General features: G+C 44.2%; 1 pseudogene; it reads right to left on the bottom strand.

Moving 5' to 3' along the window:
- Positions 1-9,184: 9,184 nt before the first annotated feature.
- LOC146397087 (small nucleolar RNA U3) lies at positions 9,185-9,279 on the bottom strand (annotated as a pseudogene).
- Positions 9,280-19,232: the final 9,953 nt, after the last annotated feature.

A 19,232-nucleotide genomic window follows, 5' to 3' on the forward strand; every position in this document is an offset into this window, starting at 1 on the left:
TCACTTAGTATGATAATCCCCAGTTGTATCTATGTTGCTGCAAATGATGTGATTTTGTTCTTTTTTATGGCTGAGTAGTATTCCATTATATGTATGTACCACATCTTCTTTATAATTCCTTTGTCAGTTGACATTTAGGTTACTCCCATGTCTTGGCTATTGTAAATAGTGCTGCTATGAGCACAGGGGTGTACGTATCTTTTTGAATTGTGGTTTTGTCCAGATTTATGTGCAAGAGTGGGATTTCTGAATCATATGGTAATTCTATTTTTAGCTTTCTTTTGAGCGTCCACACTGTTTTCCATAGTGGCTGCACCAATTTACATTCCTACCAATAGTCTAGGAGGGTTCCCTTATCTCCACACCCCCTCCAACATTTGTTATTTGCAGCCTTTTTTTTTTTTTTTTTTTTTTTTTTTTTTTTTTTGCTTTTTAGGGCCACACCCAAAGCATATGGAAGTTCCCAGGCTAGGGGTCAAACTGGAGCTACAGCTTCCAGCCTATACCACTGCCACAGCAATGCTGGATCCAAGCTGTGTCTACGACCTACACCACAGCTCATGGCAATGCCAACCCACTGAGCAAAGCCAGGGATTGAACCTGCATCCCCATGAATAGTAGTCAGATTTGTTTCCAGTGTGCCATGACAGGAACTCCCTGTTATTTGTAGACTTTTTAATGATAATCATTCTGACTGGTGTGAGGCGGTACCTCATTGTAGTTTTGATTTGCATTTCTCTAATAATTAGTGATGCTGAGCATCTTTTCATGTGCCTATTGGCCATCTATGTGTCTTCTTTGAAGAAATGTCTATTTAAATCTTCTGCCTATTTTTCCATTGGGCTGCCTTATTTTTTGGTTGTTGAGTTGTATGAGCTGTTTGTATATTTTGGAAATTAAGCCCTTGTCAGTCACATCATTTGCAAATATTTTCTCCCATTCCATAGGTTGTCTTTTCATCTTGTTTATGATTTATTTTCTTGTTCAAAAGCTTGTAAGTTTGATTAGGTCCTATTTGTTTATTTTTGTTTTCATTTCTATTGCCTCGGGAGACTGAAGATGGTCCTAAATTCTTTGCCATTTCTTCCCTCAAGAGTCTATTTCCACTTAGCTAAATGTGACTGGCTTAGTGACATGCTTCGATCAATAGAATGAGGTGGGGAAGTGACACTGTGTCGGTTCTGGGGCTAGGTCTTAAAATGCTCTGGTAGATTTTATTCTTTTTTTTTTTTTTTTTTTTTTGTCTTTTTGCTATTTCTTGGGCCGCTCCCGCGGCATATGGAGGTTCCCAGGCTAGGGGTCGAATCGGAGCTGTAGCCACCGGCCTACACCAGAGCTACAGCAACGCGGGATCCGAGCCGCGTCTGCAACCTACACCACAGCTCACGGCAACGCCGGATCGTTAACCCACTGAGCAAGGGCAGGGACCGAACCCACAACCTCATGGTTCCTAGTCGGATTCGTTAACCACTGCGCCACAACGGGAACTCCAGATTTTATTCTTGCTCTCTTGGACCCCAGCTGTCTTGCTATAAAAAAGGTCTATCTAGACTATAAGAGGAGGAGAGGCCGCATGGAAAACTGAGGTACCCTGGCTGATAGCACCAACTTCCAGTAATGTGAGTGAGGCCATCTTGGATGTTGCAGCCCAGCTGAACTTCCAGTTGAATGTAACTTTATTAGAGATCTTGACAATAGTATGTGAGACAGGGATGAGCAATTTATGCTGAATCCTGTCCAAATAGCAGACTCTTGAAAAGATATATGGTTGCTGTTGTTTTAGACTACCATGCCTTGGGTGAGTTTGTTAGACAGCAATGAGTAACTGAAACATCCATATTTTGGATGAGACTGAGGCTCAGAGAGATTAAGCAACTGTCCTTGGTGTTACAGCTAGGAAGTGACACAGCCTGGATTCAATCCCAGGACCATCCTACACCCAAATTCATGATCATGAACTATATAGTGTCTTTTAAGGCATAACCAAATTCTAAAGAATAATTCATAAGTTGATTTTTGTATTTTCCCTATTGCAGACATTACACAGTGTAGACTGGACTAATAAAAGACATAGCATGTCACTCTAAGACCATAGAGAATAAAAGTGTCAGAGCTAGAAATGAAATGAATGTGGTCTTTGCCAAGTCATTCATCACTTATTGAAAACTGAGCAGGGCCACCTCTCTGGGATGTACCTCAGGGTACAGAGCCTTGAATTACTTTCTCCTTTTAAAAACAAAGATGCAGACGTGTTCTGCTCTCACCTTCAGGAAATCAGAGACACATTTGCATTTAGGGTGGTAAATGGAAAATGACAACAGGTGGTTGTTGGCTGTGAAATTCTCTAGGTGAAGCATTCTGGGAGAAGAAAAAGAAAGGTTGATTTCATTACAATGTTTTTTGGGGTCACAGAGAACTTTGAGGTTTTCCAGGAAACCTGACTTATAAATTTGTATCTTTCTCGCAGGAGTACAGTTGTGTTTCAACGTGTCTTTAAACCCACAATTTTCTAAAATTTCTTACTGCCTGAAAAGCTGCTGGAGCCATTTATTCAACAAGCAGGTACCGACATCTACTTTGTGCACGTCTCTAAGAACTCCCGGTATCAGAACTATAGTGTTTTTCTTTCAGTGTGCAGGGACACTTGCCCAGAATCACTTATTTTATAAGCCTGACCCCATCGAGATGAGAGCCGCAACTGGAGAAGGATGAAGACAAGGCCATCAAGTAGTTAAAATGTGTATATCCAAGAGTCTACACATTACAACCTGGGTTCTTGGCTTAGAGGAGAGCTTCTTGGTCTCTCATTCAGAGCCTATTTACTCTTATTTTAACCTAATTCTAACAAACCTAACTCTCCCATTTCCTAGCCTACCGACGATTAAAGGCAACAAATGGGAAGGGAAAGTACTGCTTGGAGAGGGAGAGAAAACAGACCAAGTAACTTGAAAATTATCACAATCTGGGGTGACTTTGCTTGGACACAAGTAACTACAACCTCAAGTGCTCCCGAGGGCATGAAAGGTAGCAGGCAATGTGACAATGGATATTCAGGGAAATGACCCTCACAAGATTAAATTGTGTTTTTATTTAAGAGGGCGGGGAAGCACATAAAACCTTTGAGAAACATTTTAATACAGAACAAACTCAGAAAAATTATATAGGTGTCACACTGTATTCCCTTATAATAAGGGAGAAATCACTGTAAGTTTGAAGGGCAAAATTATACCAGTGTGAAAGCAGTGTAAGCAACATGGGCTTTCCTTCATTCACTCCTTAAAGCTGGCAGAGGTGAGATCATTAACACAGGAATACAGAACTGAGCGTGGGCATAGTTTTAGTTCCAGATGTTTTGTGTTAGGTCCTTGTAACACAGCCAACAGGATCAAGGAAAGCAGAAAGGTGAATTGATGGGTCCAAGGTCACCCAGCAAAACCATGAGCCCAGACAAGAAAAGAGGACCAAAAGGGAAGGAGGGTTTGGTACATGGTGAGCACGCGTTAGTATTTGCAAAAAGAGGAAAAGAAAATGAGAGGACTCATCACTATTTTTGACACGTTTGTTCTAAGAGTTTGCCACGACTCTTAGCTGCAACAGAAGCGGAGAGCTGTGGGTCACAGAGTTGCAACTGGCCTGGGAGCCCATGTGACCCCAAAAGGAAACAGAAACGCTCTCCATGGAATGGATTACGTGATAGTCAGAACTAACACACGCCCAGTGAGATAGAAGGGATGACATTTACAACCTGGAGATGTTACAGTAAAGTACACTGAGTAACTCCTAATACTACTTACACTTAGTGCTCCTACAGCATTTTCCCTCCTCACAAGTACTTTACAAACATTAACTAATTAAACCAGCATGACTTCTGGAAGGGAAAATTGAGCCTCTGTAATCTGCTTGAGTTCTCTGAAAAAGCTAATAAAATTAAGGTGTAATATTCTTGAAGAGGAGTACACAGAAGCATAAACAGCTTCTGTGAGGGATTAAAGATGGAGGTGTGACGGTGGCATTTGATATGCTCAGAGGCTCTTTATGGCAACATTATGCCCCTGCCACAACAATGCCAACAGAAGACCACGTCAAAACACCAAGGACGCTCTTTCGGCCAGCAGCTTGAGCATCTGTGGCTGGCCATGGACCCCTCTCCTTAAGGTTTCTTCTGCGAGGGTTGGTCTGAGCCCCAGATACTTGTAAGAAGGAGGAAGCCTGCCTCCTGGGCCAACCAAGGTCTGTCTACCATCTCTACAGAAGGGGCCTCACACAGAGGTGTGGGGAGCAGACACCTTTCCAATGCTCTGTACCAGCCAGTGGCCAAATATCTGGTATAAAGCAGGACACTCAGCCCCACCCCCATCCTCATTCAAATATTTGCCTGCTCCTGCCTAATATACAAAAGCTTTTAAAAAGTCACAGTTTTGGGAGTTCCCGTCGTGGCGCAGTGGTTAACGAATCCGACTAGGAACCATGAGGTTGCGGGTTCGGTCCCTGCCCTTGCTCAGTGGGTTAACGATCCGGCGTTGCCGTGAACTGTGGTGTAGGTTGCAGACGCGGCTCGGATCCCGCGTTGCTGTGGCTCTGGCATAGGCCAGTGGCTACAGCTCCGATTCGACCCCTAGCCTGGGAACCTCCATATGCCACTGGAGCAGCCCAAGAAATAGCAAAAAAATAAAAAAAAAAAAATAAAAAAATAAAAAATAAAATAAAAAGTCTCAGTTTTGTACAGCCACTATGGAGAACAGTTTGGAGATACCTTAGAAATCTATACATAGAACTTCCATATGACCCCACAATCCCACTCTTGGGCATATATCCGGACAAAACTCTACTTAAAAGAGACACATGCACCCTTATGTTCATTGCAGCACTATTCACAATAGCTAGGACATGGAAACAACCCAAAAGACCATCAACAGATGATTGGATTAGGAAGATGTGGTATATATACACAATGGAATACTACTCAGCCATAAAAAAGAATGACATCATGCCATTTGCAGCAACATGGATGGAACTAGAGAATCTCATACTGAGTGAAATGAGCCAGAAAGACAAAGACAAATACCATATGATATCACTTATAACTGGAATCTAATATCCAGCACAAATGAACATCTCCTCAGAAAAGAAAATCTTGGACTTGGAGAAAAGACTTGTGGCTGCCCAGGGGGAGAGGGAGGGAGTGGGAGGGAGTGGGAAGGAGTGGGAGGGATCGGGAGCTTGGGCTTATCAGACACAACTTAGAATAGATTTACAAGGAGATCTTGCTGAGTAGCATTGAGAACTATGTCTAGATACTCATGTTGCAACAGAACAAAGGATGGGGAAAAAAATGTAATTGTAATGTATACATGTAAGGATAACTTGATCCCCTTGCTGTACAGTGGGAAAATAAAATAAAATAAAATAATAATAATAAAAAAAATAACAGTTTTGGGGAGTTCCTGTAGTGGCTCAGTGGTTAACGAATCCGACTAGGAACCATGAGGTTGCAGGTTCGATCCCTGGCCTTGCTCAGTGAGTTAAGGATCCGGCGTTGCTGTGAGCTGTGGTGTAGGTCCCAGATGTGGCTCAGATCCCGTGTGGCTGTGGCTGTGGCTCTGGTGTAGGCCAGTGGCTACAGCTCTGATTCTACCCCTAGCCTGGGAACCTCCATATGATGTGGGAGTGGCCCTAGAGAAGGCAAAAAGACAAAAAGACAAAAAAAAAAAAAAAGTCACAGTTTTGAGATTCTACAGCACTTTCTCCCACTGCATTCTTTTTTTTTTTTTTCTTATGGCCACACCCATGGCATATAGAAGTTCCCTGGCTTTAACCTACTGTTCCAGACAGGGAATCAAATCTACCTCCACAGCAACCAGAGCTGCTGCAGTTGGATTCCTAACCAACTGCACCACAGCAGGAACTCCTTCCACTGCATTCCGTGTGTGTGTGTGTGTGCGTGTGTGTGCGTGTGTGTGTGTGTGTGTGTGTGTCTATCTTTTTAGGACCAAACCCATGGCATATGGAAGTTCCCAGCCTAGGGCTCAAATCAGAGCTGTAGCTGCAGACCTATGCCACAGCATTCTTAATTTGGATGCATTTTCTTGTCTGTTTTTACATGTTGCCATGTTGTTCATAAATGGGAGGTGTAGTTACTCTTGGTGAAGTAATTTAGAGGGCGTCAGATGAAAATGCATGTCAGCGCCTTCTGGTTTACCATATTAGAACCCCTGGGATTCTACATTCTGTTCGTCCTGATTTTGACCTTAACCATAAAGAACCACAATGCTGGCCAGTCATTCAACCTGCCTTTCATTCTTCAATGGCTTGAAATCCCAGTGGCTCAGAGGAATACCACTTCTCAGGAGAATGTGTTTGAGGTTGAAGGAAAAACAATTATTTAATAGCAGGAAATGGAAGCTCTAGGAAAAGAGGAAGAAAATAGGACCAGGGGTTGGGAGAGTGCACTATTGCTTCAACGGGTTCACCAAAAATCTGAGTGATCCCAGGCAAGACCCTACCCCATCTAATCTTCACTATCTTTTTTGCTGAAAGAGGAGCGAGACAGGATTGGTGGTCCAAGGAGAGCTGGTAACCTCAACTCTAAGAGGCTCAGATTCCATAGTTAGACACTGGGAGAGTTGGGTCCTTAGGTAAAGACCACTTGCTTCCTGGCAGAGTCATCAGGCTATTGTTTGACTGTTGCTGAGTATTTAGACAAGCCCCTGCCCCCAAAATGCAGATGAGTCACAAAACATTAACGCTAAGCATTTACCAATATGCTCACATGGATTACTTTTTTTTTTTTTTTTTGTCTTTTCAGGGTCACACCCATGGCATATGGAGGTTCCCAGGCTAGGGGTCCAATCAGAGCTGTAGCTGCTGGCCTACACCACAGCCACAGCAGCACAAGATTTGAGCAGTGTCTTAGACCTACACCATAGCTCATGGTAATGCCGGATCCTTAACCCACTGAGGAAGGCCAGGAGTCGAACCCGCCACCTCATGGTTCCTAGTCAGATTTGTTTCTGCTGCGCCATGATGGGAACTCCTCACGTGGATTACTTTAAAGCAGAGGCTGAAAACTTGAGCCAAATCCAATCTGTGACTTTGTGTTTTGTTCTGCTCACATTGTTATTGGTTTTTTTAAGTTAATTTCCAATATTTTTAAAATAAGCAGTTTCATCTAAAGACCTGAACGCCCCATTTCTCTGGAAAAATTAGTTGACCTGGTTGCACTGAGCTCATTTTTCCCTCTCAATAGAAGGAAAATTAGAAGAAATGAGAAGTGACTACCTTCACTGGGAAGGGATACATGCTCCCCAGCTCCCCACCACACCAGCCCCTTCCATCCCATTCCCCACTCGGGGCTGGAGGCATCAGAGTCTAAAATGATGCTGTAGGGAACAGGCGCTGTAGACAGTCAGGCTGCATCAGAAGCTGGCAGTGCAGGCTCCCATTGCTCCGAGGAGCTGCCAAAGTGGGAGAGCCTCAGGGTCAGTCTCGGGTTCTCACTGCTCGCTGTTCCCAAACAGCATCTCACAAAACTGCCCCCTGGGGCATGCACCATCCATGGTGTGGATGACTCCACCCCGAGTCACCTCAGAGGAAGGCCCCTGAGGCTGATTGGGGCCTTCCTCTCTTCAACCCCAATTCAGAGATCCAGCCACCGCAAGGCCAGGGAAGGTGAAAGAACAAATGACAGGCAGAGGGTGGAAACAAGGAGAACAACCCCATCCTCCCCCCACCCCTCCCCCTGCCCCCACCCCTTGGGGGCAAGAGCTTTCACATGATCCTCCCCGTTGCCTGTGCCTTTTACAGATGAGGAACCAGAGGCTCAGCCTTCCCAGAGGGATAGGGCTAGAGAAGAAGAAAGAGTCAAGGGACCAGCCTATGCTTTCCCCTCCAAGACCTGCATCTCCTCTCCTGCACCCAGAGTTTGTGGCAGAGACTGTTGGCTGGTGTTGATCCTGCCAGGCATGGAGTGGCAAGGTCATGGGCATGAGTTCACAGACACAAAGGCCAACCCTTCAGTTCTACAGGAAGAGCAAAGAAGAAAGATAAAGGCAATGTGTGGCCCACAGCTTCAGACCCCAACCCTGCCTCAGTTCTGAGGATTAAAACCCATAAAACCAAACAATTTATTCCAGCTGTCTACACAGATCAACTTACTTGACAGTACATTGAACATTCTAGTTCAATTCTCTTTATAGAGCAAATCCTTGTGTGCCAGAAAGAGAGGGGAAAGCAAACTTAGGACCGTGTAGCACTGTGGCTGACGTCCTGCTGCACAAGGACATTGACCCTGGTGGGTGTTTGGAGGAGAACAGAAGCAGAGTGTGCTGAGTAAGAAAGAGCACGGTGCCAAAAAGGAGAGAAGTGACAGCTGGCAATGGGCAGGGCCTGGTGACAAACCTGAGAAGGCCGGTAAACTAAATGGAATCACCAGCGATGCAAAGCACACTCAGAACGTCTGCTGGCTTTTCCCTTACTTTGGAAGACTGATGTTTTTGTGGATAAAAGTGGAACTCTCTGCTCTACAGACTCTCTGCCCAAGCCAGGCTACACTGTTTGCTGCCCCTGGACAAGTCACAGAGTGCATCTTCACACTAGAATAACTTCTCTTCCTCTTCTGCCCCTTTTCCATCTGCCTATTTGTCTGAGGCCTCTCCAAGTCACGTCTTTCCCCAGGTGACATTGTCTTTCCAATTGTCGTCCTTGGAGTTCTAAAATTTTGCATGATTGCTGTAATTCACTAAATTGATTGAACCTTCTATTACTAATTCAAATAACTCACACTAATACTGTACCCTAAGGGCCTTACCTAGATTAACTCATTTAATCTTCATCACAACTCTAAGTGAGGAAACTAAGGTACACAGAGGTTACGTGACTTGCCCAAGGGCTAGATAGTGAGTTAGTAACTGTGTATATTTTGGTCTACTATAGCTGCCATAACAGATATCATAGATGAGGTGGCTTAAACAATAGAAATTTGTTTCTCACAATTCTGTGGACTGGACATATGAGATCAAAGTGCTGCCAAGTTTGGTTTCTGGTGAGATCTCTCTTCCTGACTTGCAGTCAGTTCTCGCTGTGTCCTCCTATGGCCTTTCCTCTGAGCTCACATGGAGAGAGTGAGACTGGGTATCTCTGCCTCTTCTTTTCCTCTTCTTCTTCTTCTTCTTCTTTTTTTCTTTTTCCTACATCTCCTCCTCATGGTTGCAGGTGCTCTATGCATTCAGAGAAACTTCTCTAGTAACAAATCATAGAAATGATCCCTGAAAGTATAGTCTTTCTCTGCCTCTTCTTATAAGGATACCAATCTTATTGGACTAGGGCCCTATGTTTATCTCCTCATTTAACCTCGGTGACCTCCCTAAAGGCTCTATCTCCAAAGATGCTCAAATTAGGCATTAGAGCTTCAACATATGCATGGGATGAGGGCAGGAATTCATCCATAACAGTGTGATATGATTTTTTTTCATTCATTCACTTACTGAGCACCTACAAACTGTCAGACAGTCTGTTAACTGTCTAGAGACACAGCAGTGAAAAAGGCAAACAGGAGCCTTGCTTGTTAGACTATAAACTCCCTATAGTCTAGTGGGAGAAGTGGCAACAGACAAGAAACCTGTGAACTCATGAACCAACTAGATAATTTCAGACAGTGGTAAGTGCTATGAAGAAACAACAGTAGGGCGTTATTGGATTATTTTAGCCAAGCATGCTTTAGTATTTATTAAGCACTTGTTATGTGTAAAATCTATGCATTCATTACAAATATTTACTGAGTATGTCTTCTACCAAATAATGTACCGATGCTGCTGGGAACACAGTGGTGAACAAAATAGACCAAGTTCCTCCCTCAAGGAATTTGGAGGTGAGTGGGTTATAAAGGGGAGACCCTGAGACATCATGGTCTCAGCCATGGATACTTCCAATCTTCCAGGAGAACGTCAAATGAGTCAAGGCGGCCCTAGAGGCTGGATTCTGTGGCTCCAGCTCCAAGCGGAGAGGGAATGTAGAAGAAGGGAAGGGCTGACCGCCATGGGAGCTGGAGTGGGGAGCATGGCTTCCTTGAAGATGTGGGACTCAACAGGCATTAAAAGAAGGAAAGGGAGTTCCCGTCATGGCACAGCGGAAACATATCCGACTAGGAACCATGGGGTTGCGGGTTCAATCCCTGGCCTTGCTCCGTGGGTTAAGGATCTGGCATTGCTGTGAGCTGTGGCGGAGGTCACAGACGTGGCTTGGATCTGATGTGGCTGTGGCTGTGGCAGGCTGCTACAGCTCCGATTGGACCCATAGCCTGGGAACCTCCATGTGCCACAGGAGTGGCCCTAAAAAGGCAGAAAAAAAAAAAGGAAAGGATGGACATGTGAGAGAAGGGGGTACCTTCCATCTAAAGGGGTACGAGGAAAGGAACCATGGTGAAATGGAAACAGCAGCAGCAGCACTGGCTTATTCTGAGTAAAGTTTCGTTCAACACCTACTCGGCAGATCACATGTCCCTGTAGGGCCCCAGGCTCTGCTGTGGATGTGAAGATGCCTCGGGCTCCTATCTTCGAAGGTTTTCCATCTGGCAAGAAGGCAGTCCCATGATGATCCATCACATTGCGAAAAGTGAGACATTTCACTAGCGATTGGGAGAAAACACTGAGGGGCATGAGAGGTGAGTACATGCCTTTTGTGTATAACAGCAGCTGTAGAAACGTGTGTGCACTTCCAGATTTGTACATGCACATGCAAAAGACTTTACACTCTCAGAGTGCCTTCGCATTTATCCCCATAAGTGCCTTGTGAAATATGCATAATGGGAGGGTTGGTTACCTAGGTTTTCCATGTGAATAAATGCAGTCCTCTCTCAGTTGGGACCTAGTTAGGAGACCTGGAACCGGAGCCATGCACAGCACGGCACAGCCTTGCTCCACCATCAGTCCAGGGCTGCTGGGGAAGTGCACAGGCCCACGGTCAATGGCAGTGGGGAGACGTGGGCAGACTGCTGGATGGAGGACGGGGGTGAGGGAAAGAGCGGACTAAGGGATGACAATAAGATTTACAGAGGACGGGAGTTCCTGCTGTGGATTAGGAACCAGATATAGTGTCCATGAAGATGCGGTGTGAGCCCAGGCTGGCCTGGACCCACAAGTTATGGCATGGGTTGATCTGGTGTTGCTGTGGCTGGCACAGGCTGGCAGCTGCAGCGCCAATTCAACCGCTAGGCTGGGAAATTCCATATGCAGCAGATGCGGCCATAAAAAGAAAAAATGTGTTCCCATTGTGGTGCAGTGGAAATGAATCTGACTACTTATTATCCATGAGGATGTGGGTTTGATCCCTGGCCTCATTCAGTGGGTCAGGGATCAGGCGTTGCCATGAGCTGTGGTGTAGGTCGAAGACACGGCTTGGATCCCGAGTTGCTGTGGCTGTGGGGTAGGCTGGCAGCTGTAGCTCCAATTTGACCCCTAACCTGGGAACTTCCATATGCTGTGGATATGGCCCCCCAAAAAAAGGATTTACAGAGGATAAAATACAGATTGGGGGGAGGGGGAACATCTAAGATACAGTGCTAGTTTAGCTACAGAGGCTGTTTGATTCTAAGCAAGCATTTCCTTTTCTAGGCTTCAGTTTTCTCATCTGTAAAATGAAACCATTTAGACTCAATAACTGAAGTCCTTGATGTGTGTATATGCATATGTTATACACCTCTGAATGTACGTGTAGCATAAAATATGTCCTATCTACCAGCATTCATAAAAATGAGACAATGAGCTTTCCTGTGACCACCCCTCCACACAACACAGAGCATGCCAACACAGCTGAAGTTCTTCGGGGCACCCATTCTCATTGTCCCTTCTATCCTCACCCCCACCCCAGAGGGAGCCATACCACCATACTGCTAAATCTGGCATTTGTCATTAAACCTTTCGAGATTTAATAATAGTTCTGTGATTTTCCTGCATCTTATAACTTAACAATGCTCATTTTGGGGGAGGGGGGCGGGATAAAGTTGATTTGTGGTTGACAGGAAGCTTCCCATATAGACCACATCATTGGCCTTTCACTGAAATCTTATGTGAGGGGCTGACCATGAAGGATTAGGTCCAGATTTTCTGTTCTTTTTCCCCCCCATATTTTAAAGTTTTATTAAAGTATAGTTGATTTACTAGGTTTTGATAATTTCTGCTGTACAACAAAGCAAGTCAGTTATATATCCACACATCCATTCTCTTTCAGATTCTTTTCCTACATAGATGATCACAGAATACTGAGTAAACTTCTCTGTGCTCTACAGCAGGTCCTCACTGGCCAATCATTCCATAAACCTCAGTGTGCATATGCCAGTCCCAAACCCCCAGTCCATCCCTCTCCCTCCCCACCTGTACCCTTTGGTAACCATAAATTTTTCAAAGTCTGTAAGTCTGTTTCTGTTCTGCACATAAGTTCATTTGTATCCTTTTTTTTTAGATTCCACATATAAGTGACGTCATATAATGTTGTTTTTCACTGTCCAACTTCACTTAGTGTGATAATTTCTAGGTCCATCCATGCTGCTACAAATGACAATATTTTATTCTTTTTATGACCGAGTAATATTCCATTTTATATATATATATATATATATATATATATATATATATACCACATCTTCTTTATCCATTCCTCTGTCGATGGACATTTAGATTGCTTCAGGTCCAGCTTTTCAGATGAGCAAAGTGAGGTTCAGAGTGGGATATGCCATAGCACTTATCATCTTGACTGTATTTTCATCCTGAAGCTGTGGCCAGTGTAGTGAGGTTTGGGACTCAGGTTTCAGTTAAAGACACAATGATGAGGGGAAAACAGCCCAGGTGATGAGGAAGCTTCACAGGTAACAAAGGATGAGATGTAGGAATTGGATCAAAAGATAGGAACAAGACAAATGATGCCCAACTGAGTAATCAAGAAAGCACTTAATAGATTAGAACTTATGGCAGAATCTTCTAGGCACAATTTTGCTCTTATAAGCCAAAGCTCTAATGTTTTAAAAAGCAAAGTAAGGACGTTTCCAGAATAAGCTGTAAGAAATGGTAGGGGTTATCCAGTTCCCTTGTTGGTATGATCCTGGACTTCCTGCAAATGTCTAATAAGATGCAATGGGATCATATTACAAACCAACTAATATAGTGTCAGGAAAGGCACTTTAAGTATAACATTTCAGAATTAGTAAATGTAGGACTAGGGAACTGCCAGGAAAGAGTAACCATAACCTTACTAAATTACCTCCCATAAAACTGGAGGCACTTCTTCTGTTTATAGACTTCTCAGAGTCTCAGACCATCAGCAGGGAAATGAGAACTTTTTATGTACAACTGACCAGCTCAGACAGCAGGAATTTACTTGAAAGACGGTGGCCCATATTTCAGACAGCCCTTATGAAGCCTGGACTAATTTTGTCACATGTCTGGTATTTTTAAGGAAAATATGTTGGCTTCAGTGATCTCAAACTCTTGGTCAGTCTTACCTGGGGCACTTGAATACTCTGATTCCTTCCTTTCTCCAGGTTCCTATCTGTAAAACTGACTTTTAAAAACTTATAGATTTCTCAATTCTTTTTCATAAAAAACAAGAATCATGACTGTTGAGACAACCGTGATTTGCAAAATGTAAGTGTGTAAGCCAAACAGACCAATTAATGGAGCTTCAGTTGTTCATGACAAGTCTCCTGTGTTCTAGGAGTAAAACATGTGACGGTCATATCCATGGAGTGGACATTCTTTCTAGTGACCAGGATGGGCCTGGGAAGGACTATGGGGTTGGGTCTTGGATGGCCAGTGCTGTTCATTGTATACACAAATGATACTGATGCTCAGGAATGTTAAGTGCTGAACGCTTTGCATGCACCTTGTCATTTAAGTTTTCTAACAAATAATCGAGCCCTATTATTTCCATTTTCCCTATTCTTGAAGATAAGGCAACAGAAGCTCAAAGTGGTGCAGAGTCACTGAGAAAGCAAGGGGGGGAGCCAGGGTTCAAAGACCAGTCTGTTTGGGCAGTCCCAGCTCTTAAGCATTTTTCCATCTCATCCCTCTCAGTGGATCTCTTGTTCTGCAATAAGACCTAGGCTCTGAACCGTTTCTCTACTGGTCATGTGGAGGTATGTTTGCACAGATCCAGCCTGGGACTGCAGGAGACAGGGACTTATTACCATCTGAGAGCAAAGGAAATCAGCATACGACCTTGGCCTCATTAGCATGAGGCTCAATCTCCTCAGGTTGCCAGCCTTGGCCAATTACACTTTTATTATAAGCAGCTGTTATATTTGTGCTTCCCAGGTTACTCATGGCTAAACATGAGTAATAAATTGATAGCAACTACTGGAGTGATGCCGACAATTAGCTTGTCTCAAGTCCAAGGGCGAAACAGTCTTAAGTGTCCTACTGACTCTTGAGCTCCAGGACAAACAAGTCTTTATGCCACTGAAACTGCCTTAAGCGACGTAATATTTTTCAGGTGAAAATACTTAGCATGCTAGGCCTGTGTAGACGTATGTAAAGAGACAGAAGGTGCTTTTAGCAGATCAGAGGGTTTCTATTCTGTGGGCTTGTTTCGCTTTTATGGAAGATCTCAAATATGAGAAAATAGCTCCAAAGAGTTAATATTTACCAACACTTGTCATAAATGTTAGAAATCTTGACATGTAGGGATACATGTGTGTATATCTATATATGTATCTGTGTTTTTTAACTTTTGTGTTTAAAAAGAAGTAAACAAAAAGGAAGCACTCTGTACCAGCGGAAAATATCTGAGACCCTGTGGTTTCTAACTTTTGGGGTTTGATATGCACCGACACAAAATTACAAAATCTTTTAGGGGTCTGCTATTCAATAATACAAAACAAAAACAAATAAGACAACTATAAATAAATCCTATCTAGCTGATTTAAATTACAGGGCTCATGCAGCTTGAGCAAACCCTCTTCCTTTAGCCACAGTGTGACTCTTCTTGATTGAGAATCGAGTTTCTGGGCTCTTTCTCAGAGAATGAAATTACAAAACACAAGACAGCAGATTTTTTAAAAATTGTCCCCAGGTATCCCTGCTGAATATCAAATGACTAGGTCAGAAACTCAGTCGGAAACTCTGCTTCAGGAAGAGCAGAACAAATCCCCCTCGCCTGGGAAGCCAAACAGAGCATTGTTTTAGTTCCTGGGAGATAATGACAGTGGAATAGAACTTTGTCCCAGGTAATGGTCTCCTGCTGGTGGGGGAAACAGGTGCTTGTGGGGAGGTAAAACCGAGGTGCTCAGCAAAAACAAACAAGGGGCTGAACCACTACCTTCCTTTTAAAGCAAAAACTGTTGCTCCTGGAACTGAGCCCCTCCCAGCAGCTTCCATTCAGTTAGAAACATCTTGCTTCGGAGCTGCTCTGGGCTGGGTGTCCCTGAATGTTGGGGGGCAGGGTACAGAGGTAACAGAGCCACTGGCTCTATTCTTCCTGGATTGCTGGCTTTAGAGATAGGCTTTGGGGACCATTTTGAATGTCACCAGCTGCTAGACAAAACAGGCTTTCCATAAAAACACACGCCCCGCAACACACATCCGTACCAAAAGAGTTCTACCTGCCCCCCTTCCCACCCTCAACCCCTCCCATTTTATGACTGTGTCACACTGATATACTTTGTGTTGCCAAAGTTCATATGTGAGAAAACCTGCATTTTTTAAGTATTAATCAGAGATGCTTAAAGACAGAAACCAGCAATTCATTCCTTTGACTCAGAAAGTCAGTACCTTCCTATTTTTTCTTTTTTCCTTGTAAAATAATATTGAATACAGGGAATCTCTAATGTGTATCTCAAAACATAATTTAAACCAGATAAAAAGCGGAAATGATTGAAAATTAGACATTTTAGAAAATAACAAATATCCTTTCAGATTTGAAACAAAAAAATAAATGAAAATTCAGGGCCAATGTTGTCCTTCAGCCAACTGAAGCTTTTGTGGCACACACAGCTCAAACTCTACCACTCAGATGGAAAATAGTTGGTCCGAATGCAAGCTGGCACTATTCTTTCATTCCACAAACTTCTACAATCTCCATTAAAGCTGTGTAGCTTTCAAAACTTGAGGTCCAATTCATCTTTGCTGTTAATGAGACATTTTACAAGCGTATTTTTTCTTGGGAAAAATTTTTGAATTGGGTAAGATAAATGAGAAGTGGATATTTTTTTTTAAAAAAAAAGCAGCTCCTGCTTGATCTGTGATTGACTTGCTTAGAATTCTCTGGACACGCATTTCATTTCCTGATAACTACCATTCTCCTCCCATCCCAAATTCCCTCTCTTTGGGGCAGACACAGGTCATGGAAATACTAATTTGTTCTGCTGGAATTCCCTTCAAGTGTTTCAACTAGAGAATGATTTCATATCAGCTGTCAAGGTGTCCTTCCAACTTTTCCTTTTCCTCTAAGAGAGATTGTCAGTAATAGGAATGAGGCATGGGGATTAGACACAACTTTTTGATGTTTTGTACAGCCACTATTTGTGTTTTATAATATCGCTAGCACAAAAGGATACTGACGTGTATACCCATTGAACAGTGGCAGTTTATATCTGTCTTACAGTAATTAACCTGATATTTTTAATCTAAAAATATGCTTAAAGAAAAAATTCAATGAGAAGGTGCTTTTTGCCCTCGTGTGTTTGTTTTGTTACTTGTATGTGATAATCTCATTTTTCTCCCTCAACCTTCCTGGGTGGACAAGGGCTCCTTAGTTAAAAAGGATACTCCAGTGGGTGAGAAAAGGCATTAGTTAATTTTGAAGGTGCTTTGGAAGTTTGTTTAGTGATGTAAATCACCATCCTAGAAACCTCTAGTGAGAGAGGAATAAATGGGGTGAATAATAAGGAAGGAGAGCTGGTCTGAAGTACAGGAATAAAGTTAAGAGGGAAAAAGTAAAAAATATATATACATATGTAGGGACAGGAAAACCTTTTTAATTTGAAGATCTTGTTCAAGCACAAAATCAGAGTATAAGAATTTGAATCAGACAGACTCGGTTCCAACTGTTACTCCAATATGGGGGAGAAATCAAAGCAAACAAGTTTTCTGGTAAATCCCAGGACTCAGAGCTGGCCAAACAAAACGAGCTCTGGACAAGGAATAAAAATTAGCGATCAATAGAAAGGTACATAGATGCTGTGGACAAGTCTGATAACACTGACTCCTGTGTCTCCATGTCTGAGTGCCTCCATGCAAAACAAGGGACCATTCTAATTGTCTTCATCCTCCAGGAGTATGGCTGGTTTTTGCATCTCCCTCATCTTGACAGCATGTTCAGAATATTTGCTAGGCTTTGCTCTGATCCAAAAATCCTGTCACTCTGACAGGCGTGGGATGTATAAACCTGTATCTCTTCTAGACTTGCCATAAAGCAGAGTTCTCAGGAACGAAGATTCTCCCTGGTGAGAACTCTGCTTCAAGAAGAGGAAGGTCCAGGCACCCAGGCAAATGCTCAACGGAAAGAATCTGGCAGGAAATTGCTGGTTGTGAAGGTTGTGCTCCAACTCCTGTTTTGTTTTGTTTTTTCTCTTTCATTTTTTTTTGTCCCAGAAACGTTCTATTTAACGTGAAAATTTTCTAAGAAAAAGTTCACAGGAACTATTTTAAAGTTTTAGGAAAGTCTATTTGGTAAAGGTGGAAAGTTTACAACTTCAGAGACTATTTTTTTAAAGGAAGTAAATTTCAATCACTTTAATATACACTTTAAAAGCAATTTATGATAACTGTAGCCCTCCGATGACTAAGGCTACACTGAACTTTCCAAGTTGAAACATTCATCCTTGTATTCAGGGAAAAGTCCTCTCAGCAATTTTGAAAAATATTAAAAATATGGGAGCAATTGTAAAATCACTTTCACCTGTGCAATATCCTTTTTCATGACTGTTTCCAAATTACATAGCTAGGGTTACAGATTTTCACAAACGCAGTTTCATTTGTGATAGTTGTGTGGCTGTAATTCCGGGCTGCTATTTCATTCTATTGAAAGGTATGGAGCTATCTTTGCCCTCTCTTCCTTAAACCAGCCAAGAAAATGTCAAGAAATTAAGAAGAATGGAAAACAGGAGGTAGAGATCATATTCAAAGGACCGAAATCCACCATATGAGAAAAATTAAGTTGATAATAGTTCCGGTTACCTCCCTGTTCCAAGTCCTCCATCTGTGCAATGGGCTAACGTCCCTGGGCTGGGGATGTCTGAGGATGAAGGAAGAAGTGCTCAGTCGCGGCAGAGATGCTAACACCCAACTGTCTCCCGATTTGGAATGTTTGAAAGCTTTGTGGCCTCTCTGAGGAAGCCGATCCAAATGCACCCGGGGTCAATTAGCCTTCTAGAAGCGATAGAATACGCACATGGATCTGGGCAGTGCTTACATTTTTAGTTTATTGGCTTTATGAGGGTTGTTTGGGGGCTCTATCTGCGCTAAGCTGCAGAAGAGTGGGGGGCGGGGGACAAGGTGGGGAGGAAAGGAGTTGGCGAAGGAGAGGAGAGTAAGAGAGATAAGCGGGGGTGGGGTGGGGTGGAAACCCCGGGAGGAAAAGGAAATGCTGAAGGCGGAGAACGCAGCCAGAAGAGGGACGGGGAAGAGGTAGGGTGGGACCCCGGCTGCGTCCCGATGGTGTGCGCCGCCGAGCCCCAGGCCGCTCTTTCGGCAGCCGAGCTGGGTCCCTTCGCCAGGCCACCGCCCACTGCCCCACTCCCCCTCCCGTCCCCAGCCCAGGCGGCCGCCTTGGGGAGGTGGGAGCCTAAGGGATGCTCAGCTTTGCCCGCTTCTCTCGCCAGGCTCGGCCGGGGATCCGCACCCAGCGAAACTGAGCCGTGGCGGGGGCAGCCCGGGGCTGGGTGGCTCGCAAGGCTGGGTGGGGTGGGCCCGTTTTACTGGAGGTAGTGTTTGCAGGAAGGGAGGAGAGAGGGGTCACTCGGAGCCTCGCCCAGCGCCGCGGGCCGCGATGGGCCGGGAGTGAAGATACAAGTGGGGCTCCAAGTTCTCTTTTTTGCGGGCGGCCGCTGGGCACGAACTGCAATCCCGAAGGTCCGCTGCCCCTTCGGTCTCCGCAGTCCTTCTCCAGCGCTGGGGAGGCGCCCGGCAGGTCCTGAGTCGTGGCGCTCTCGGGGTTCCGGCGCCGACCGCCACGTGGGGCCCGGGAGCGGAGCGCAGAGGGAGGCAGTCCGCTCGCCTCGACTTCCCCGGCGCGCCGACGGCTCGGAG

This window comes from Sus scrofa, chromosome 14 (assembly GCF_054392235.1).
Source record: "Sus scrofa isolate SSC_HxYL_T2T_F1_AM1 chromosome 14, Sscrofa_HxYL_maternal_Yorkshire_Landrace_v2.0, whole genome shotgun sequence".
NCBI lineage: Eukaryota > Metazoa > Chordata > Mammalia > Artiodactyla > Suidae > Sus > Sus scrofa.